Source organism: Lepidochelys kempii, chromosome 1 (genome assembly GCF_965140265.1).
Source record: "Lepidochelys kempii isolate rLepKem1 chromosome 1, rLepKem1.hap2, whole genome shotgun sequence".
NCBI lineage: Eukaryota > Metazoa > Chordata > Testudines > Cheloniidae > Lepidochelys > Lepidochelys kempii.
In genome coordinates this window covers 297171850-297196184 of record NC_133256.1, presented here as the reverse complement: position 1 = coordinate 297196184, position 24335 = coordinate 297171850, and the positions used below count along the sequence as shown (strand labels likewise).

Sequence of the window (24335 nt, the reverse complement as noted above, 5' to 3'; positions counted from 1 at the left end):
GTTGTCATGATGTGAAATGAGTGCAGGGTGGGCCTCATCTTGATTTTACAATATGAAATCTGCTAATTCTGGCCTAAGAAAAGTTTGGGTTTGTTTAGAGACTAAAACAGGGTCAGGGTTTTTCCTTCCTGAGCCATCCCCCGATCCATTATACTTGGCGATCTTCTGGTCAGATTGATTTTTTTGATACTCTTGTCACCTGAAAACACATGAGGAGTTTGCCAGGGTCGATATGATTTAAATCACTAGTCAAGAAGACTCGATTTAATATTCTTTCTACACCAGCAGAAGAAGCTACTGCTGTTAAAAGTGAGATTATCACTTCAAGAGTCTCTGAATCCAAGTGCTTAAGTGACATCCACCAATTCATTGGTGTGACTTTCTTTAAAACATCATCAGCAAACATATTTTTGAATGATTCACCCTAAGCTCTGAAGTTTATTATAGTTGCCATTATGGAGGGATGATTGCTGGATGTCCATGTCATAGCCAAATTCTCTTCTTCAGTAGTTAAGGTTTGATACTAGTACCAAGTATTGCGAATATTTGCAAGAAAATGAGCTGGTGATAGTGCTTGTCCCATTCGTTTTTTTAATGCTTGTAATTTAACTCTGTCATTGCGTATTTTTCTTTTTAAGATTTCACTCAGTTCCTTCCAAATTTCAACAGGATCAGCAATAAAACAGCTATTTCCCTGCATTTTGTTCAAGGCTACGGAAATAGGCTTCAGGGTACTCAGCATGTGTTCAACATTTCTCTTAAGCCCAATGCTGAGAACTTTGGCTGTGACAGTGCCATCTATTTTTTCATGATTTTGTTCACAAACTGTCATCAGATTAGGCCAGTTCTTGATATAGTGCTCAAAACACTCCACTACTGAGTTCCATCGCATGACTTGTGGGAGAGTGAGCTTGGTTACTCCCATTTTTTCAGAGCAGCTGCTGCAAAGTGGTTGTTAACGGAAGTGTTTTGCAATTTCAACAACATTAGCCTTTATTTCTGGAACACTGAAGTCTTTGGCTAGGAGGTGCATCAAATGAGCACTGCAACCGTATGTTATTAGCTTGGAACTCTCTTCACTCTCTTCTAAATAATTTCTTCTCATCTTGGATACATTTGCAGCATTGTCTATTACCAAGCTGCGTACTAGACATTTGAATTTTTTCCCACAATTTGTTATAGCTTTTAGTGCTACTTTTTAAAGTATTTTGCAGTGTGTGCATTTCCTGATGTATCAATTGTTTCTGTAAGGAATCATAGAAACGTAGAATATCAGGGTTGGAAGGGACCTCAGGAGGTCATCTAGTCCAACCTCCTGCTCAAAGCAGGACCGATCCCCAATTAAATCATCCCAGCCAGGGCTTTGTCAAGCCTGACCTTAAAAACTTCTAAGGAAGGAGATTCCACCTCCCTAGGTAACGCATTCCAGTGTTTCACCATCCTCCTAGTGAAAAGTTTTTCCTAATATCCAACCTAAATCTCCCCCACTGCAACTTGAGACCACTACTCCTTGTTCTGTCATCTGCTACCACTGAGAACAGTCTAGAGCCATCCTCTTTGGAGCCCCCTTTCAGGTAGTTGAAAGCAGCTACCAAATCCCCCCTTATTCTTCTCTTCTGTAGACTAAACATCCCCAGTTCCTTCCGCCTCTCCTCATAACTCATGTGTTCCAGTCCCCTAATCATTTGTGTTGCCCTCCGCTGGACTCTTTCTAATTTTTCCACATCCTTCTTGTAGTGTGGGGCCCAAAACTGGACACAGTACTCCAGATGAGGCCTCACCAGTGTCGAATAGAGGGGAACGATCACGTCTCTCGATCTGCTGGCAATGCCCCTACTTATACATCCCAAAATGCCATTGGCCTTCTTGGCAACAAGGGCACACTGTTGACTCATATCCAGCTTCTTGTCCACTGTAACCCCTAGGTCCTTTTCTGCAGAACTGCTGCTGAGCCATTCGGTCCCTATTCTGTAGCGGTGCATGGGATTCTTCCTCCTAAATGCAGGACTCTGCACTTGTCCTTGTTGAACCTCATCAGATTTCTTTTGGCCCAATCCTCCAATTTGTCTAGGGCCCTCTGTATCCTATCCCTACCCTCCAGCATATCTACCTCTCCTCCCAGTTTAGTGTCATCTGCAAACTTGCTGAGGGTGCAATCCACACCATCCTCCAGATCATTTATGAAGATATTGAACAAAACCGGCCCCAGATTCGACCCGTGGGGCACTCCACTTGATACCGGCTGCCAACTAGACATGGATCCATTGATCACTACTGTTGAGCCCGACAATCTAGCCAGCTTTCTATCCACCTTATAGTCCATTCATCCAGCCCATACTTCTTTAACTTGCTGGCAAGAATACTGTGGGAGACAGTGTCAAAAGCTTTGCTAAAGTCAAGGAACAACACATCCACTGCTTTCCCTTCATCCACAGAGCCAGTTATCTCATCATAGAAGGCAATTAGATTAGTCAGGCATGACTTGCCCTTGGTGAATCCATGCTGACTGTTCCTGATCACTTTCCTCTCCTCTAAGTGCTTCAGAATTGATTCCTTGAGGACCTGCTCCATGATTTTTCCAGGGACTGAGGTGAGGCTGACTGGCCTGTAGTTCCCAGGATCCTCCTTCTTCCCTTTTTTAAAGATGGGCACTACATTAGCCCTTTTTCCAGTCGTCTGGGACTTCCCTGGATCGCCATGAGTTTTCAAAGATAATGGCCAATGGCTCTGCAATCACATCCGCCAACTCCTTTAGCACTCTTGGATGCAACTCATCCGGCCCCATGGACTTGTGCACGTCCAGCTTTTTTAAATAGTCCAGAACCACTTCTTTCTCCACAGAGGGCTGGTCACCTCCTCCCCATGCTGTGTTGCCCAGTGCAGCGGTCTGGGAGCTGACCTTTTTCGTGAAGACAGAGGCATAAAAAGCATTGAGTACATTAGCTTTTTCCACATCCTCTGTCACTAGGTTGCCTCCCTCATTCAGTAAGGGGCCCACACTTTCCTTGACTTTCTTGTTGTTGCTAACATACCTGAAGACATTCCCTTCTTCTGTTATCACACAAGCACATACAACAGGATCATTGTGGACATTGCTCCACCCGCCAAGACTCAGGTTAATTATTTTACCTTCTAGACCTTTTGCACACTACTCAATTTCTCTTTCATACACTTTATCCAGCAATTTGCATGCGACATCTGCTCTGTTGGGTGGACTGTATCCTGGTCTTAATGACTGAACCGTGTTAATGAAGTGTGGGTTCTCAATCATATGGAAAGGAGAGTTTGTTGCATAAACAAACTGGGCAATTTTTGCCATCAATTACCTCTTTTTGTAATCTGATGGTTCTTATCACAAACTTATCTGTGGTTGTTTCTGGATGATGGAGATTTTCTTTTTCTTTTTGCTGTGGCTATGTGACATACATGATATGACTGAAACACTATCATTGGCAGATAACTCTGAAACTATAGAAAATGACGGTGATCTTGAAGGTGGATAGTCTTCAGAATCCTGTATGTTGAGAATGGATTCTCCTAAACAAAATAAATCAATGCAGTTATTATTACTATACTGCTCATTTAGTATTACTCACTGCATTCACTGACACTCAGTACTACTTTAAAGGTGAAATTGTAAAAGGAAGATCAGCCTATTTCAGCTATTTATTTTTTATCACAACTGTATCTAAAATGATAGAACCATAGAGTCACAACTATATTTTTTGCTCAAACATGAGAATTCAAGAATAGTCCAGAAGGAAGACAGGCAGTCCTTAAGAAAGAAGTATGAAATAAAAATGTTGAACAACCTGAAGATCCTGCATGTTCAGACATGTTCCTTTCATCCTCTTCAACGCAGCTTTCTCCTGAGAACGGGAACACTTCTCAAGATGTTGTTTCATTCTGGCAACCAGGCCTTGTATTTCTTGTTTGCAGTTTGCACACATGCCTGTCTTACCCACAGATAGAGGAACTTCATTAAAATATTCCCAAACTGTGTCTCTTTTACTGCCTGCTGCCATTATAGGTTTTCCCTTCTAGTGAGAGAATGGCATGGTAGATCTCAAATCAATGAAGGCTACAGTCAGAAAGACCTCGAGACTTCTGGAATATGCTGCTCAAATAGTTTCACTTTTGTTTCTACTGCCTGTCCTTCCCTTCTCGCATTTCTCTCCAGATTTCTTCTCCTTGTCCAGATCTATTCCGCCCCAACATTCTTCTATTCATTGAACTTTTTGAAACTTTGCACTTTTAGAGAGAGGTATGGGACTGACTCTGTGTACACAAATTTGTAGAGGACAATAGGGTTGAGGTCTGTTATTTCTCACCTCTATATATTTATTTATTTTTAAAACATTTTTGCTGTTAACAAGCATGTTACCTCTGGAAACACAAATCCACAGTTTGAGAACTGCAAAACTAAGCATCTCTGATGGTTATCTTCTAGACTGAGCACTGAGTCCCATTGGGTGGATAGAAAGATTAACCTAAATAATCTATACAGAAGCCCCTAGAATCCCGTAAAATTTGGGTCACCAATCCATGAACTGTTGGAACTCATTTACAAAACTTTTCTTAAACATTACCTGAGTATATTGTCTCATACTATAGAATTAGAATTTATAATCCCTATTCCATGATGAGATATCTTTGAGCTATAATGTATCTTAATTAAAACTCTCTTTAGAAAGGTTTTTTCCTCAAAAAGCATTTTCTCAAAAAATCTGATTTAAATTTAAAAAATATAATTTTTTATATTATTTTTTTAAAAAAATCATTGTTTTTTATCCACCCTGGAGTTTGCCATTCAGATCTCCATCCTGCTTGTAAGTACCTCCTCTGCTTCTTCTCCATTGCCACTCTTTGGTAATTCTAATGCAGGGCCAGGACCCTCTTTCTAAACATTTTGAAAGTACCATCTGCTCAACATTATCAACACTTGGTGTCCTCCTGCTGGCTCAGAGTTCCCAAATAGTTTGAGGATAATATTCCTTGCTGGATATTTATTTGTCAGCTCCTATCTAACTTTCTTAGATTTTTATGATTTAAAAAGAATGTTGTAATAGCCAATTTTTAGTATGAGGGAGTGTGAAACAAGAGAAATTTTAGGCTAGACTGTTTGAGAATTGGGAGGATTGTCATGACTCATAGGACATTATCAGAATGAATACATATAATAATACTGGTGGGTCATATTGGATTTGTTGATTTTTGCCTTCTGTTTGCTCTGTTGTTTTTGATATTCAATTAGAAAGAAAATGATTGTGAAACTGCTGATTGCAAATCGGTTTAACTAAGAATTTCCTCTGGATACTTGACTTTTTTGAATAGTTCAAGACTTTCCTTGGAGATTTTTAAGGGTTCAAAAAAAAAAATGTGTAGGAGTTCTATTTCCTGTCACTTAAATTGAACAAAGCTAGAATTTAACTCTGAATAATTCTCTTCACAGCAGCACTGCCTCACAACAGTGTAGCAGCATATTTACTGTAAAAAATATGATCACAGAAAGCCTGTTACATATTTCTAGCTATATCTGAGGAAGTTGCTTGCTTAGAATTTACTTAAATAGACCTGGTCAAACTAAATAGGCTTTAGAAACTGACTTTTTAAAGTTGTTTTTTCTTGTAGGTAGGGGGAGTCAATTCTAGGGATTAGAGCACAGCACCTATATTCTGTCTTTCCTACTTGCCACTTGGTTGATGTCTGTCTGTGTACTTATAAAATCCCGCTTGGGTAAGTCATTTAAACTTTCAAGTTGAAATCCTTCCCCGATTGAAACCAACTGGAATTTTGACACTGACTTCAATGGGGCCAGGATTTTATCTACTTGTTTGCAAAATGGATATGCCTACTGTCCCTATATCAAGAGGAAAGATAAAGGAAAAAGAATCATGAGATAAGAAACCAGACAATGGCATGTGAGATAAGAATTCAGTGCATGAGGAGAATAATGGCAACTATCAAGGAACATTCAGTATATATCAGTGATCTGCAGGGATATGGAAGACTATTAAATAATATTAAAAGAGAACTAGTTCAGGTACTGGGTAGCATAATTTTCTCTATAATGTTGCATTTTCATGCTTTGTCTAATTTAGCAGTGGGGGATGAGAGTCCTTCTGAGGATGTGTATTTCTTTTTAAAAAGAGCTGGTCTTGTAAAGGCTGATTTCCTGAACTAATTTAATATGAGATAATCTTCAGGCAAACTTCAGACCTAAGTGGAGACGTTTCATCATATGAGTTTTATGTGTCAGCAATGTGAGTGAAGGTTGATAACTTCAGCATCTGCAGAGGTCATAGTTTTGGAAGAGCAAAGTCTTGTAGAGGTCCAAAATTACCTATTGAGAATTTTGTGTTTTGTAGAGGGAGGTGATGAAAATGTCATCTGAACATTCTGTCAAATATTGTTCCAGAGCTCTTTAGATAAAATGAGATTAAGCTGTGAATCCCATTTCTTTCTGGAGAGGTTACAGTATCATAGAGGGACATAATCAATAGCAAAGTCCTGTACAATGTAGTCTGGAGCTAAGAGTAGCAAACAATCCTTCTACTTCATGGGATTTTGAGAGGCTTCATTAAGGGTTGAATGAAAAGTTCTTTGAGATCCTCAGTAGCAAGGCACTATGTAAGTGTTATAGCTGTTCAGTTCAGGATTCCATGTTTTTTCTGTTTCAGACAAAATCTGGAAGATTGAAATCAGAGGAAATTTTGTGTGAGGACTGAGGGCACAATATGATCCTCAGTTAATTGGTGGTTTCAAAGAGACACTCTTAGGTAGAAAGACAATATTTTTCAAAAACAAATGGACTCCCTCATATATAAACGCCATCACTGACTATTAAACCTGAAATTTTTTTAATCTTACGTACATTTCACTATATATAGATGTCTCTGAGCTTGGACAATGAAAATAGACCAGTCACTTTTTCTTTTGTTTTTAATAAGCTTCTAATCAATGTTCCTTCCAAGGGCAGAGTTTGGCCTTCTGTTTATATGTATAGAGAGGGTACCAAATAAACAGCTGTCAGACACTATATGCTGTAAATAAACTGCAGTGGTTAACAAGGAAACTATTCCAAGTGGTTTATGTTGTCAGCGGAGCCTAGAGATTGTGGTAGAATAATTCCATGTAAGTCGTCACTGCCCATTTGTTATACAGGTATTTTGTATCTTGTCCAGCACTGTCTTTGAGTTTCACAATATTGGTGTGGGCAGATGGTGAAGTGTTGTGTCAACCTGTCTAGAGTTTAAAGTGGCCTTCGTGGCCTTTTATTGTTACGTTCCTATGAAGTTAGTAAACTCTACAAATCCTTCTTCTCTCAGGTGGAAAAAATAAAAAATAAATTTCCTCAGAGTAGAAGATCCATAGTTCTTTGCAGAAGCCAACCCCAATAATCAACAAGTTAAGCAAAGAAAACATTCATGCTCCCTTTCTATGTGGTCTGATTGTTTCCAGTAGTTTCCTTCTATCTTTATTCCCTGGAGAGTTTTTGCCATGATGTCTGATGTCAGCATGGCAGAGCAAGTTCTCTCTCATCCTAGGAAGGAGTTTTAATCCTCCAAACTACCAAGCCCTGTCCAGAATACGTACACTCCATCACAATTTGAATTGCCCAGAGTTTAACCAAAGAATGCTGTGATACAATTAGCTCATTAGAGACTAACCAATTTATTTGAGCATAAGCTTTCATGAGCTACAGCTCACTTCATCGGATGCATATTCTAATTCCATATGGCTAAATGCAGTGCCTTGCATAATAACAGGTTTCAGAGTAACAGTCGTGTTAGTCTGTATTCGCAAAAAGAAAAGGAGCACTTGTGGCACCTTAGAGACTAACCAATTTATTTGAGCATAAGCTTTCGTGAGCTACAGCAGTATGCATCCGATGAAGTGAGCTGTAGCTCACGAAAACTTATGCTCAAATAAATTGGTTAGTCTCTAAGGTGCCACAAGTACTCCTTTTCTTTTTGCGAATACAGACTAACACGGCTGTTACTCTGAAACCTTAATTAGCTCATTATTTTTCTTTATTTGTTACTCATATACTTGTTTGTTTGAAACATATTCCCCTTTTCTCCTTTGCTAAGCTGCTGCATATTTTTCAGTTCTGATATTGTGGGAAGGCCTATCTGAAAATATGAGACTTAACATCATGTTCTTAATTCATCAAGTCTTTGGCTCATTCTGATGTCTTGAAGTGGTGAGTTCTGTCACAGGTTTAAGACCTTCTGTACTCTTTCTCAGGTTCCTGAAAGTTTCAAATGGACCATGGCAGCTTCCATATTCCTGGTATGTGCAGCTGTATTGGTGTGACAATCATGGTATGACAGTCTCTACAATCACAAGAGGATCTTGTAGATTAGGACTAAACGTCTGAATTATACAGCCTTGCTTCCTGAGTATCCCCAAGTGCTGAAACAAGAATCACTCTGTCTGTGTTTCATGATTTTATTGCAACTCTCACAGTATTCTGAGTTCATTCCTTCTGGAGTCATTATTTTGGGAGAACATCAGTTTTCATTAAAATTCAAAACATTTTTTCTGTATTTCATAGACAAGAAAAGATAGAAGAAAAATGTAAATGTTTATTAAATTCATATACAATGTTTGTAATATTCTGGAATACGCTCAGTGCTCCTAAATATGGTGAGAGAGAAGCACATCTCTTCAACTGCTATGCTTGATGCATTTATTATGCATATTATCACATTATTCAAAACCAGCAGAAAGATACACACTTGTGAGTTTGGGTAATCCTAAAGAATGGAAATAAAAGTTGTGACTAGATTTCATCAGAAAACTTTGATGGAGCCATTTTCCACTGAGGAATGCAGTTCCATCAAAATTGAAACACTTTGCTAAATCATGTCAACTTTATTGAAATTTTGTTTAGGAGGAAAAACGGAAGGGTAGGTCTGACAATATTGAAACATTTTTCATTTTGAAATGCATTTTTCATTTTGAAATACTTTTTCATTTTAAAGTGTTTTTATTTTGTATTATGTTATATGATTAGAATATTTTAAAGTCAACACCAAAACAAAACAGTTTGATAGAAATGAAATAATTTTGATTGAGCTGAAACAAAATTTTGGCATGAATTTTCCTTACTGAGAATTTCAAAATTTTCAGAATTTCTTTCAGTTCAGAATGATGTCAAATTGTGATATCTCAAAATCTTTTTTAAAGTAGAATTTCTGTCCTCCACACTGCTCTACTTGCAATTGGTCTGACTTACTGCTTGTACAGTGCAATTGTAAAACTATTATTTTTTACTTGTTACTGAGGTTTTGTTTATTGCTACAAAGCTTCATTTCTTGTGGAGATTTTTATGTGGAGACTAGAATTCTCTTCTCACATAATGTGAGTGGGAAGGACAGAATATACTGTATAATAAAAAGTGTGTGTGTGTGTAAATATATACAGCTGTATGCTTCCAACAAAGTATTAATAAAAAAGAAACAAAACCAAAAACCTTATCCAAAACAATGCCATAGATATATCTAGAAGAGGACTTGAGTTCCTGAGTTATGGGACATTGATGGAGAAATCCTATCCCTTGCAATTCAATACCTTTGCCTGATGGACTAAATGAAGATACATAATCATATAGTTGTGAAGTAACTGCAAGCTGGGTGGACTCAGCTATGGGTGGACTGGTGCACCCATACACAGCCCCACTGGAATCAGTGGGGCTCTATGTAAGCACAGGATCTGTCCATGCCAAACAACTTGTAGGACGGGGGCCTTAGTTAACACTGATAATCTAAATGTTACTATTGGTTTTTGAATATAGTATTGTACAAGTATCCTGAAATAATATGAATGGCATATTTTTATAAACTGAAAAATTAGAAAATCATTACTTTAGGACAGAGAGCTCCAGTCTCACTGGCTACTTTTATCATTATGGAGCAGACAGTAGATAGGTAGATGGTATCAAATCCAGTAACTACACTGGATATCAGACAGTGCAGACACAGGAGCATCATCAAATAATTATTATAAGAAGAAACACAACATTGTAGCATAATTCAGCAGTTGTTTATAAAGGTAAAGGTGGAATGGCACTTCAGAATGTAAATCTCATTACATATTCAAGAAGGGTATAAATTGTTGTATGAAATCCTACACATGCGTAAAACCAAAAATGTTTTGTATGTGTTGGAAGAGTGACTTTCATTTTATGTTTGGAGGTTGGGTGTAATGGGAATTTTGCTTTGGCAATTGCCCCATATCTTATCTCAGATTACTAATGGGCCATGTTGCCTTTTTATTTGTGTATTTTATTATATTGCCTTTTTAACTGTGTATTTTATTATAAGTTACCCAGAGATCTTTCAGCATAGAGCTATTTATAAATATATATTTATTGTTTTTGCTTACTTTCTTCAAGTAATAGCATAAAAAGGCAGTTTTCTGTTAGTTGTGAAGTTTGATTATATATAGTATATTAGCACAGGGCATATACGAATCTACTTATTTCTGTGAGTTCTATAGTTATTAAACCATTTCAAAGTCTTTTTGGTGACGGAGTTTTAAGTTGTTAATTCAAAAGCTCTTTTCCATTTATCTCCAAATGACCTCTTTGTCCCCAGTTTTACTCTTTTCCTTGAATTAAAAATGTCATTTGGTCATGTTCAGTGGGAAAATTCCTTTGAAATTCTGACCTATAGAAATGTGATGAATAGGGCAGGGAATGGATTTTGTCCAGTGAGAATACCAAATATGTAGCACTGTAGTTTCACTTACTAAATATTGTCCAGGCTCCATTGTTGAACTCTGTGCTACCAGTGTCACTTCATCAGGATGTTTTCTGTCCTGTGACTAGCAGCTTCAAATGTACTCATCCATCTTCTTGTCCCATTACATTTTGTGTGACTGATGTTCTGCACCCATTAAAATTGATGGGAAAGAACAAAGAGAAGAAGAATGTGCCCTTCAATTGATTATGCCTTTGAAAGAGGCAAATGAGACTCTACTGTAGATTGAGCACTTATTTCTATTTATTAACTGCATTAATTAATATGTTTTATTATACCTATTACTAGTAGACTCCTATCTCTTGCTTTGTTAATAATGTCACCAAGTATAGCAAATATATATATGTCAATACCCTTTTCCTGAAATTTCATGAGATCAAGAGGCCATAGTGATTTTTTTAGGTGTATCAGCTGCCACTGGTACTGTTGACAGTGAGATGTTGTTGACATGCCTGAATACCTTTTCAAGGAAAGATAGAGGTATGTTTGAGTGTCTCCGCTCTTTTCTCAGACAGGACTCAGAGAGTCGTGTTCAGCTATTGCTCATCTGCCCCAAGGGAATGGTAATGTTGTGAATCACAAAGTTCTATTCATTGACACCAGCTGTTCAGTCTATTGTAAAATCTTTAGGGCAGTTCATGAGAGAGTTTGGGATTGAGAACCTTCATAATGCTGATGACACGTAATCATACATCTCTAGTTATTGGACCTGGATGATTTCCGAATGTCTAGGTCCAGTGATTAGGGCTTAGTTGCGAGCCAACTGTCTGAAACACAGCCTAGGTAATAGAGAATATCGGTAGGCTATAGAAGACAGCCAGAGGAAATGCAGAAGTGATATCCCCTTGGTTGAGAAAGTTCACCTGCTTTCTTTATACTCAGTGTAGCAACTTTGAGGTCATATTGCTGAATCCCAAATAGAGGCAGGGAACAATGCTAATTTTTCATCTGCTCTTGACAAAGGAAGCTGTGAACGTCTTCAAACACAGGCTTGACAACAATCACCAGTGCCCTTGTCACCCTCCGTGCTGAACGACTGCATGGAATTCCCTGAAAAACTTCTTAGAAACATTAGCTAGTGCAGAATGCACCCATTCACTTTTTAATGGTACTTTATTCAGGGAAAAAGAAAAGGAGTACTTGTGGCACCTTAGAGACTAACAAATTTATTTGAGCATAAGCTTTCGTGAGCTACAGCCGATTGCATCCGATGAAGTGAGCTGTAGCTTATGAAAGCTTATGCTCAAATAAATTTGTTAGTCGCTAAGGTGCCACAAGTACTCCTTTTCTTTTTGCGAATACAGACTAACACGGCTGCTACTCTGAAACCTATCTTTATTCAGAGAGTATATTAGTCACATACATCAGAGTTTATTTCTATGAATAAGTCAATATGTTTTTGATTGGTAATGGTCTGTATGGTATGAGTTCTGAGTATCTTAGAATTTGCCTTGCTCTTCATGCTTTATGATACTTTAGACAGTTCAGATTTAATAGGATCCCCCACATATGATGTTGCCAAAATATGTTGGTCTGTGGATTGGACATTGTCAGTGGAGGGTTCTCAGTTTTGGAAGCTTATTTGACTTATATTATCTAACATGGTCTGCATTTGTTGACCTTTAGAGACCACAGCAAGCTTATCTCTGTGCCAAGTCTTTTTCTGAGGTTGTGGATTGAGTTGTAAGTAACTCAGTTTTGTGATTTGGGCAAAGCTTTGATGTTGACATTGCATCAACTTAAATTATTCTTCTTTCTTCTTCATTTTCCTTTATGCTGCTTTTCCTCATGAGGGTCCCAGCGGTAGCATGGAGAGTAGGGAGGACCAGACCTCCTTTTCCTCTGCAATAGGTTCCAGCTCCTCATGGGGGACTCCCCATCGTTCCCAGGCCAGCCAAGAGACATAATCCCTCTAGTGTGTCTTGGGTCGGCCGCAGGGCCTACACCCAGTGGGACATGTCCGGTATCGTTCCAACAGAAGCCTCCCAGAGGGCATCTTTATAGGTGCCCAAACCATCTAAACTTGCTCCTCTAGATCCTGAGGAGTTGCGGCTCTATTCCGAGGCCCTCCGATATAGCCTAGCTCCTCACTCTATCTCAGAAAGTAAACCCAGCCCCCCTGCAGAGAAATCTCATTTCTGCTGTCTGTACTTGTGATCTTGTCCTTTCAGTCATTACCCAAAGTTCATGCCATAGGTGAGGATGGGGATATAGAGTGACCTGTAAACGGAGAGCTTCATCTGAGGACTCAGTTCCCGCTTCACCACCATGGATCTGTACAGTGCCCGCATCATTGCCACTGCCCTACCAATCTGTCAACTGATCTCACATTCTGCTTGCCATCACTCATGAACAAGATCCCCAGATACTTGATAACTGAACTCATCCACTACTGGCAGCTGTTAAGGTTCCTTCCCCACTCTGAACTCTAGGGTACAGACTTTGCCTTGTCCTTGAACCCTATGCTGCCACCACCAAGCGTGTTAAACAAAGAACAGGGAAAGAGCCCACTTGGCGATGTCTTCCTCCCCAAATATCCCCCCAAGCCCTACACCCCCTTTCCTGGGGAAGGTTTGATAAAAATCCTCACCAATTTGTACAGGTGAACCCAGACCCAAACCCTTGGATCTTAAGAACAATGAAAAAACCATCAGGTTCTTAAAAGAAGAATTTTAATTAAAGAAAAGGTAAAAGAATCACCTCTGTAAAATCAGGATGGTAAATGTCTTACAGGTTAATCAGATTCAAAACATAGAGAATCCCTCTAGGCAAAACCTTAAGTTACAGAAAGACACAAATACAGGAATATACATTCCATTCAGCACAGCTATTTCACCAGCCATTAAACAAAAGAAAATCTAATGCATTTCTAGCTAGATTACTTACTAACTTTTTACAGGAGTTCTGAGCTGCATTCCTGATCTGTTCCCGGCAAAAGCATCACACAGACAGACAGACCCTTTGTTCCCCCCCTCCCCCTGCCCTCCAGCTTTGAAAGTATCTTGTCTCCTCATTGGTCATTTTGGTCAGGTGCCAGCAAAGTTATCTTAGCTTCTTAACCCTTTACAGGTGAAAGGGTTTTTCCTCTGGCCAGGAGCGATTTAAAGGTGGTTACCCTTCCCTTTATATTTATGACACCCCCTCACCTGGAAAGAGCAGTCCACTTTCTTTTGGGAGAAGACCATGACCTCTGATTTGTAGGTGTTGATTCTCATCCCAGCCACTTCACACTCAGCAGAAAGAATAACTCAGGTTATTCTTTACCTATATTTTTAAATATAGTTGTTTGTTGCTACAGAACTTAGGATAGGTGTGTTGACCAAGATTAAATGATTTAAACACTTCAAAAACATTTAAATGACTAATTGTAGTATAAGACCTTCTGTTTACTCCAGTGTGGTTCACTTGACTTTCATGGGAGACCTAGTTAGAATGCTAACTGTTTGCTTGACTCATGTTCTTACTGTTTTTTAGAGTTTGATATACTAGCTCTCTTTATTTTTTAAGAATTCCTGGTAAATAAACTGAGCCATTGCCCCAACATGCTGCCAAGTCGTAATGATTATGGGAGGACCAACTTCTCTAGTCTTTTGTTGCATCTACTCCTTGTTATCTTACTGTTAAATACATTGAAGAATGGGAAGGCATGCTTGAACTGTTCATAAAACGCTTGTTTTGTTATGTTACCATTTTTTAAGTTTAAAGAAAAACCCTACTCATTAGTAAATATCATCCTTTCAGCCTTGATGAGTTGCTCATGAAGCTGTCATAATTGGCCTAAAGGATCTTATTCTTAACGGCAGGGGCTAAACTTGGAAAATAGATGATAGTGGACTAAAGTAACAGTGGTACCTGGAATTTGAAGGGAAATCAAGCCAGAGGGGTGACTTAATGGTATATGCTTATATGTTATATATATGTTTGCAATACCTAGGCAATAGTTAAAGTAGGAGCAGCGCCTTATCCTCTTTCTCTCTCAGGCTTGTGGAAGCTCATCTCTCAGGCTGGTGGAGTGAGTACTTCCATTTCACATTCTCCAACCTGATAAAAAATATGAGAGGCTGGTGCCTAAACTGTGAAATTCCTGGAACAGTCACACTTTTCCAATGGCACCTGATGCGGGAAGAAAAGGTGTCCCAGCCAGGAATCCCATAATTGCCTCTTGTGTTTTAAAGTAATATCTCTCCTTGGGTTGAGATTCCCCCCCAGCTCTCTTACTGGCTCTGTCTCCTGGCCTGCACCCCCACTTCAGGGGGAAAGGGGATTAGGGGGAAAACCTCTACAACCTTGTCTCCTCTCTCTTCTAAGAGGGAGAGGAATAAGGAGAACATTTCCTCTCATCTTCAGGGGAAAGAGAGAGAGATAATATATTTTTATATTATGTCTTTTGAAATGCTTTAAAAGCTTTTTAAATGTTGGAAATGTCATGAGATTTCATAATTAATGTGGTGAACATCCCATGGAGGTATCATTTTTGTTTGTTTTTACAACAAATTGCATCAGTTTTCTTTCTGGTCAGATTCATCATTTTGTTAGAAATTAAGTTGAGCAACCCTGGGATTTTGCCCTTCCCCAGCTCTGCACATGACAAATGCAATAATGTGCTGTTAGTGTGGCCTACTGCATGGAGCCATGGACCCCTTTCAGCTACGTTTCTGTACTAACCTCCATTCTATTTTTTTTGCTGCATCCTGTCACCACTGTATCACATTCACACCTGTGATGTTAGCTGCCAAAATTGATGCATTCCCCACCCCTTTTTTAAAAACTGTGTTAACCTCTTCATATATGTAGCTGGAAACCACTGGATTCAGATCCCAGCAGGACTCAGCTCTGCATTGACTTCCATGCAGTCTGTGTGTGAGTCTTTCAGGACAGAATGTAAACACTTAGATTCTGAGTTGATATTAAATATGTCTGGGCTCTTTTTGTATAAGTCAGATTTTGTCATGTTGTCCTTGGCCAAAGTTTCCATCTTGTTACTCTTTCCTCCTCCAAATTGTGCAGTTTTCTTTACACTGGTTGGTTATTTTCCTTTCTCACAGATGCTTTTCAGGGTGCTGGATGTATATGGCCCTTCATTCATGTTGGCATCTGTTAAGATCTATAAATGTAAACAATTATTTATTATTTGAAGGTGTGTAACATCATATAAATAGCTCTCAGGTAGGAATGGATTTAGTTATGGTAAAGGAAAATTCTTACATATATTCAATCTCTGTATTTGTATACGTATATAACGCCCAGTGAAATTAGTGGGGGGGTGAGGTTTGCAAGGAAATGTGACTCCAGAATCAGGCCCTAATTGGGTGGTACAGATTTGATTTTTCAAGTGCTTTGACACTGTACTCACTAAATTGAAGAAAGAGAACAAACAAAAACCAAACAACCAACCTTCTCACTTTATTCTTATGTATTCCACTAATTCTGGCATCCTATGTTTTACTTCTTGGCCTATCTTTTTCTACCCTTCACTGATTCCACAATGCTTCTAGGTGTTTACCAAAAGTCAATGCCAGTTTAGAGCATCAAGATATGCACATAGGACAAATGTCAGGAATGTGAGAATAGCACAAAGCTGTGTGGGAAGGCTGAAATGAAGCTTTTCATATGAAAACATTGGGCCACGTTCATCTTGGGTTTAACAATGTATTGACTTTCCTAGAACTTTTCATTTTGTTGTTGGACAATTCATTTTGTTGTTGGACAACTAAGAGTATCTTGCAGGAAGACACTTTAGGAGATCAAATGCTAATGCATAAAACTTCTCCCAATCTAACCTCTCATTTTTATAGAGGAATGAATGAATGTTGGCTATAAAAATCAGGTGGGTGGATGATAGTTGCGAGAGCTGGAAAGCTCTCAACCCCCATCACAGTTAGTCAGGGTTGTATTGCATGCAATTCCTGTCAGTTTGAATTGTTCTTCCAAGTTTCTCCTGAAAATTATTTAGTTAAAGCCCACTCCTCCAGCCCCTGCTCTACAACTGCTTGAGTAAGCAGGAATGACATGTATACCAACTGCTATCTAGTAAAACTACTCAATCACTTCTGCCTTTGAGGTAAGGGGAATGAGGAATGCCCTGTGGATGAGCTGCTGTGGTGTAAGGACAAGTCATGCTAAGTAAGTTCCTGTGCTCAGGAAGTGTGACTTGATAGTACAGGTTTGAGGTTTGATTGTTCAAGGAATGGTACTGACTGTCAATCCCAAGCCTGACTTGAGAGGGAATAGGCATCTGGTACTCAAGCAGTTACTTCTAGTGTGCGTCTCAGGAGATATTAGTTGGAAATCACACAAAGCCCTGGGTTACCTTTCTGTCACAAAAGCTATTCCCAAAGTTTGTAGAAACTCAAAAAAGAGAGAGGTTTCAGAGTAGCAGCTGTGTTAGTCTATATTCACAAAAAGAAAAGAAGTACTTGTGGCATCTTAGAGACTAACAAATTTATTTGAGCATAAGCTTTCGTGAGCTACAGCTCACTTCATCAGATGCATTGAGTGGCTGCTGTGAAAGAACCTAAGAAATGCTTTAATTTTTACTATAGTAACAAAAACTCTGGAGGCAAGAAAAGGGATAAGGAAGCAAGAAGGTTTCCTTTCTCCCCCATGAAGTCTGTAGAATATTTATTCCTGTCTTCCTCTTCTAATTTGATATCTTAAATATCTAGTCAATCTTTTTATGCTTTGGTGAAACAACAGAAGAACTTTACATGGGCTTTTTTGTAGCCATTGCTACATTTTGCTTAGCACCAACTAGAAGATGGTATCAATGAAAGGATTGAACCCCTTTGATTAAGGTATGATAACATTAGGAACCAGAGAAAAAGACATAGGGACAAATTCACTCATGCTGGAACACTGCTGAAGTACAACAGTGTTATAACAAGGAGAAATTTAGTGTACCTCCAAAACCTTTGTATATAGGTCTTGACTTTAGTGGGAGTTGGGCATGTGAAGTATACAAATGCAAGCTCCTGTTAGAAACACATTCCAATTAAATACAATGTATTATCACCTAACACCACACACTTACACAACAAAACAAGGTTAAAAGTACAGACATTTATGAATCCTCAGCAGTATGGAATAAAAGCTTACTCTCTATAGATACAGTAGATCCCTATCATGAGCGAGATGGCAATTCTGAGAGGGCCAGTTCCGATGATAGGTCATTTTTTTCTAATGATGGCATAAATATAAATGATGGCATACAATGTTTATAACCTGTTTTTAAGCAAGTTAACAAACTGCTGCCCTAGGAACTTAACTATAATCGAATAGAAGACATTATAGCAATGTAGTGGAAAAGTAAAACATCAGTGGATTCTACCACTTTAAGAGCTTCGTATGTTTCCAGTTATTATAATAATAATAATACTTTTGCACTTTCGTGGTGTTTTTTCATCCGGGGATCTCGAAGTGATCTACAAACAATTTATCCTCATAGTCATCCCTCTGAGGTAGGTAAGTGTCACTCTGTACATTTCATAGATGGACAAAGAAGTTGGAGACTTGAGTGAGGCCAAACAGCAAATCACTGACAGGTAGAGCTGTGCAGAGCTCAGGAGCATATATTCCTAGTGTCTTGTTCTAGCCACTACACCAGCAATAAGGATGTTGTTTGTTTCTGTATTTCCTTGGAAGCAGAAGATTGCTTAGCTGAGATTGATAAAATCATTGCCTGTTCATTCCTACATGGTTTCTAATAAGTGTATATCAGTTTGTCAGAGTCATGCTGGTCCAGGTATTAAAACGGATCTGAACAGAAGTTTTACGTCAAATCTCCCCATAGCATTCTCTGAAATGCTTCCAGTTCCATGTGCTTGACCAGTAAGACAGGAAGAACTGCAAGGTCTAAATGCATGGAAGAGACAATAGCAAAGGGAGGATGGATTTGAGTTTATTAGGATTTGGGGAACTCTTTTGGGCAGGAGTAGCTTGTACAGGAGGATATACAAAACCAAATGGAACCAATCTGCTGGCACATAAAATTAAAAAGGTGATGTAGAGGATTTTTTAAACTAAAAGCTGGGGGAAAGCTGACAGATGCAGAAGAGCACATGATTTGGGCAGAAGCATCCCTTCAAGATGAATATTTTTTAAAGGGGGAACTCTATATCCGAATATGTAGGATAGGAAAGAAATTGGGAAAGCACAAATAGAAGCTAGTGAGGAACAGTCAACTGTAAAAGAGCCCCATTTAAATGTAACACATAAAGGCAAGCAGCTAAATATTGGCAAAATGTACAAGTGCCCATATACAAATGCTAAAAGTCTACGTACTAAGATAGAAGAACTTGAGTACCTGACATTAAATGGCATTGTGGAAACTTGACGGAATGAGGATAATCAATGGGACATAACAATAACAGAGTATGAAATATGTAGGAATGACAGAGTAGGTCACACTGGTGGGGGGTGACACTATATGACAGCATAGAGTCAAATAATGTGAAAATCTAAAATGAATCAAATTGTATATTAGATGCTCTATAGGTAGAAATTTCATGCTTGAATAATAAGAGTATAACAGCAAGAATATGCTACTGACCGGGATGGTGACAATGACTTTGAAATGCTAAGTGAGGTTAGAGAGGTTACAAAACCAGAAGATTCAATAATGATGGGTGATTTCAACTATCCTATTGGCTGGGTATATATCGCCTTGGGGCGTGATAAAATTTCTAGACACTATGAATGACTGCTTCTTGGATCAGCTAGTGCTGGAACCCACAAGCAGAGAGGCAGTTCTCTTGATTGCATCCTCAGTGGAGCAGAGGATCTGGTCCAAGAGGTAACTATAGCTGAACTGCTCAGTAATAGTGACCATATTAAATTTAGCATCCCTGTAGAGGAAGGAAATAAAAAAAAAAACTACCATAGAATCATAGAATATCAGGGTTGGAAGGGACCTCAGGAGGTCATCTAGTCTAACGCCCTGCTCAAAGCAGAATCAATCCCCAATTTTTGCCCCAGATCCCTAAATGGTCCCCTCAGGGTTTGAACTCACAACCAATGCTCAAACCACTGAGCTATCCCTCCCCCCCATGATAACATTTAACTTTAAAAGGAGGCACTATACAAGAATGAGGATATAAGTTAGGCAGAAATTAAAGAGAGCAGTCACAAGGTTAACATTCCTGTAAGCAGCGTGGAGACTACATCAAAACACTATAATAGAGGCTCTGACTAAATGTGTACCCCCAAATAAAAAAGACAGTAAAAGGATCAAAAAAATACCACCATGGCTGAACAGCAGATTAATGGAGGCCATTTGTAGCAAAAAGCCATTCTGTAAAATTTGGAAGTCAAATCCTAATGAGGAAAATAGGAAGTATTTCTGACAAGTAAACTCTGGCAAGTAAAATGTAAAAGTAAGAATTTGAGAAGCAACTTCCTAAGGATGCAAAAATTAACAGTAAAATTATATTTAAGAACATTAGAATCAGGAAGCCTGCCAAATAGGCAGTGGGGCCACGAGGTGACAAAGGTGTTAAAAACAGCAGTCCTCAACCTTTCCAGCATACTGCACCCCTTTCAGGAGTCTGATTTGTCTTGCCTAACTCAAATTTCACCCCACTTAAAACTGCTTGTTTACAAAATCAGACATAACAATGCAAAAGTGTCATAGTACACTATTACTGAAAAATTGCTTACTTTCTCATTTTACCATATAATTATAAAATAAAACAATTGGAATATAAATATTGTACTTACATTTCAGTGTATAGCATATAGAGCAGTATAAAACAAGTCCTTATTTGTATGAAATTTCAGTTTGTACTGACTTCGTTAGTGTTTTTTATGTAGCCTGTTGTAAAACTAGGCAAATATACAGATGAGTTGATGTACCCTCAGCAGTATGTTTACCCCTAATTGAGAACCACTGTGTTAAAAAAACATTCAAGGAAGACAAGGGTGTTGAGAAAAGCTAAATGAATTTTTTGCATCAGTCTTCACTGCACAGGTTGTGGGCTGTTCTTTTTGGGTGACAAAGTACTGTCCCAATTTGATGTGTCCATAGAAATAGTTTTAGAACAAATTGACAAACTAAACAATAATAAGTCACTAGGACCAGATGGTATACATCCAAGAGTTCTGAAGGAACTCAAATATGAAATTGCAGAAGTACTAACTATAGTATATAATCTATCATTGAAATCAGCCTCTGTACCAGATGACTGGAAGGTAGCTAATATAACACAGATTTTTTTAAAGTCTCCAGAGCAGATCCTGGCAATTACGGGGTAGTGAGCCTAACTTCAGCACTGGGCAAATTGGTAGAAAAAATAGTAAAAAACAGAATTATCAGACACCTTGATAAACACAGTTTGGGGAAGAGTCAGCACAACTATTGTAAAGGGAAGTCATGCCTCACCAATCTATTAGAATTCTTTGAGGGAGACAGCAAGCACGTGGTAAGGGTGATCTAGTCAATATAGTGTACTGGGATTTTCAGAAAGACTTTAACAAGGTCCCTCACCAAAGGCTATAAGGAAACTAAGTAGCCATAGGATAAGAGGGAAGGTCCTCTCATGGATCAGTAACTGAAAGATGGGAAACAAAGAATAGGAACAAATGGCCTGTTTTCACAGTGGAGAGAGATGAACAGTGGGTTCCCGCAAGGAACTATACTGGTAATTGTGCTGTTCGACATTTTCATGAATGATCTGGAAAAGGGGGTGAACAGTGAGGTGGCAAAATTTGCAGATGATACAAAATTATTCAAGATAGTTAAGTCCAAAGCAGCCCATGAGATGTTACAAAGGGATCTCACAAAAGTGGGTGACTCAGCAACAAATTTCAGATGAAATTCAGCACCAATAAGTGAAAAGTAATGCACATTGTGTAGGTATAGTTGGGATTATTTTATCCAATGATGTGTTCTAAATTAGCTATTACCACCCAAGAATGAGATCTTGGAGTCACCATTGGTAATTCCCTGAAAACTTCCACTCAGTGCTCAGCAGTGGTCAAAAAGGCTAACAGTATGTTAGGAACTATTAGGAAAGGGATAGAAAATAATATAGAAAATATCATAATGCCATTCTATAAATTCATTGTACACTCATACCTTGAATACTGTATCTAGTCCTGGTCACTCCATCTCTAAAAGGATTTAGTGGAACTGGAAAAGGTATGGAGAAGAACAACAAAGATGATAAAGGATGCGGAATAACTTCTGTATGAGGAGATACTAAAAAGATTAGGACAGTTCTGCTTAGAAAAGAGATGACTAAGGGAGGAGGGTTATGATAGAGTTATATAAAATCATGAATGGTATGGAAGAAGTGAATAGAGAAGTATTGTTTTCCTTCAAACAATACAAAAAACCAGGGACCACCTGATGAAATTAGTAGATAGCAGGTTTGATACAAACAAAAGGAAGTGCTTTTTACACAGTGCACAACTAACCTGTGGATCTCGTTGTTGTGATGGCCAAAAGAATAAATGGGTTTAAAAAAATGAGTTAAGTTCATGGCAGATAGGTCCATCAATGGCTAATAGCCAAGATGGCTAAGGACACAACCCCATGCTCGTGATGACCCTAAACCTCTAACTACCAGAAACAGGGAGTGGAAGACAGGGTCAATCACTCCATAGTTGCCCTGTTCTGTACACTTCCTCTGAAACTCTGGTATAGGCATTTTGTGGATCACCCAGACCAATAAAGGGTTCTGTCACCACCTGCCCTTAATGCTATGCTGCTGTAGCTCAGCGCTCTGAGACCGTCACAAGCCTAAAAGCATAAAGATCTCACTCTGGCTATCACCAGCCTAGTTACTCCTTGCAGGGTGACCCTTAACACCCTTTTAGTCCCGAGTCTCCCCACATCTGGCTGCCCTGTGTTCGTTACCTTTGAACATACAGACTTTTCTCCTCTGGTTCATCACCCACACTCCCTGATGGAGTGAAACTTGCTCTCATGTTATCAGCTCACTTTGGAATCCACACGCCACACAGTTTGCACAACAGAGAACTGCTGGGGATAAAAATAAACAAAACGTGTATTTAATAGAAAAATCATAGAGTTAAAGATGAAATAGTAATGAAAAGAAAACACCTACGAGTTATGCAGAAAATAAACATAAAGATACAACCTCAGGCTTTACACTTCTGTAGCTAAAAGGGAATTAGCTAAATTCCCTTTTCTAATACAATTTACCTACTGCCTCTGAACAGTTTCCCTATGTGCTTTCTGTGGTAGAGGGGATCCAGTTGTTTCACAGACAGCACCCTGCTTAAATGCTGGCCCTCCATTTGTAAATTGCCTTCACTTCAAACCCCATTCCTTTTAATAGGGTTTGCGGGGGTGTTTTTTTCTTTCTCTCAGACTGTCGTGATTCATGGTGGGGGAAATTCCCTCCTTTCTTAGGCAATGTCTACATGTACAGTGCTGTTGCTGCACAGCTGCGCTTCCGCAGCATGTCTGGTGAAGACATTCTGTGCTGATGGGAGAGAGTTCTCCCTTGGCATAAAAAACCCACCCCCGCAAGTGACGTGAACTATGTCGGCGAGAGAAACTCCCCCCACCAACATAGCTCTGTGCACAGGAGCGCTGATGTCATTGTAACTTACGTTGCTCAGCGTGGGTGGGGTTGTGTGGAATATTCATACCCCTGAATGACGTAAGATTTGCAAATAGTGTAGACGTAGCCTTAGTCTTCCAAGACTGGGGTTTTCTTTTCTGTTTCAAGTTGTTTCAGCGTTTTCCCATTAATTCTAATTGTCCACCATTATCTTTTCCTGGCTAGACAATGGATGGGTACTTGAAGATAGTTTTGGCTGGTTGGGGAGGCAGCCCCTACCTGCCTAGCTGACCACCTTCCAGTTGTGAGGTGTTGCTGTAGTTGCACCACAATTACAATTTTGCACATACATACATACATACATCATCATCATCATGTTCCCATTACGCCTCTGGCATTTAGGGCAGCAACGAAGCTCCTCCACTCCTGTCTGTTTCTGGCAAGTCTCTCAATGATTCCCCAGCTGTGCCCCAGGTTTTTCCGCTTGGCTTCCACAGCTCTTCGCCATGTTGTTTTCAGGAGGCCTTGTTTTCGCTTCCCTTCAGGTGTCCACCTTATTGCTACTCTGGTGATGGAATCAGTTTCCATCCAAAGCACATAACCGATCCTGTTATGACATGATCCTCCTGGCAATGATGGTGCTCATATCTTCTTGGCTGCACTGTGTGAATAGATCCTGGTTTGAGATTGTTCTGGACCAAAAGATATGGAGGATTTTTCTGAGGCAGGTTGTATGGAATGAAGACAGTTTGGAGATGTCATACTTTCTCTTTCCCCAGCATTCTGCACTGTAAAGTAATGTTGAAAGTACACAGCTCTGATAAATGTTGAGTTTGGTTTTGGTGTTGTATTTTGATGATTTCCAGACTATATTTAAGCTCCTGAAGGTGTTCCTGGCTTTATTGATTTTGTTCTGGATGTCCTGGCTGGTTCCACCATCCTGGCTGATGGTGTTTTCCAGGTATGTGAATGTTTCCACATTGGTGAGAACATAATCCTCTCTTCATACTGGTGATGGTGAGGCAATATCAAAGGTCAT

At 39.1% G+C, this 24335-nt stretch overlaps 1 protein-coding gene and 1 long non-coding RNA gene across 3 annotated transcripts in view; one reads left to right on the top strand and one right to left on the bottom strand.

Annotated features, from left to right (window-relative positions):
• The window catches only part of PDZRN4 (PDZ domain containing ring finger 4), a 386169-nt gene that overhangs the window by 215590 nt on the left and 146244 nt on the right, over positions 1-24335 (top strand). The gene's annotated exons all lie outside the window — the stretch shown is intronic.
• LOC140906829 (uncharacterized) lies at positions 15193-23018 on the bottom strand. The gene is made up of 3 exons (XR_012157256.1): positions 22933-23018; positions 22624-22749; positions 15193-15873 (listed from the first exon to the last, which is right to left on the bottom strand). It is a non-coding gene; the product is annotated as an uncharacterized lncRNA (long non-coding RNA).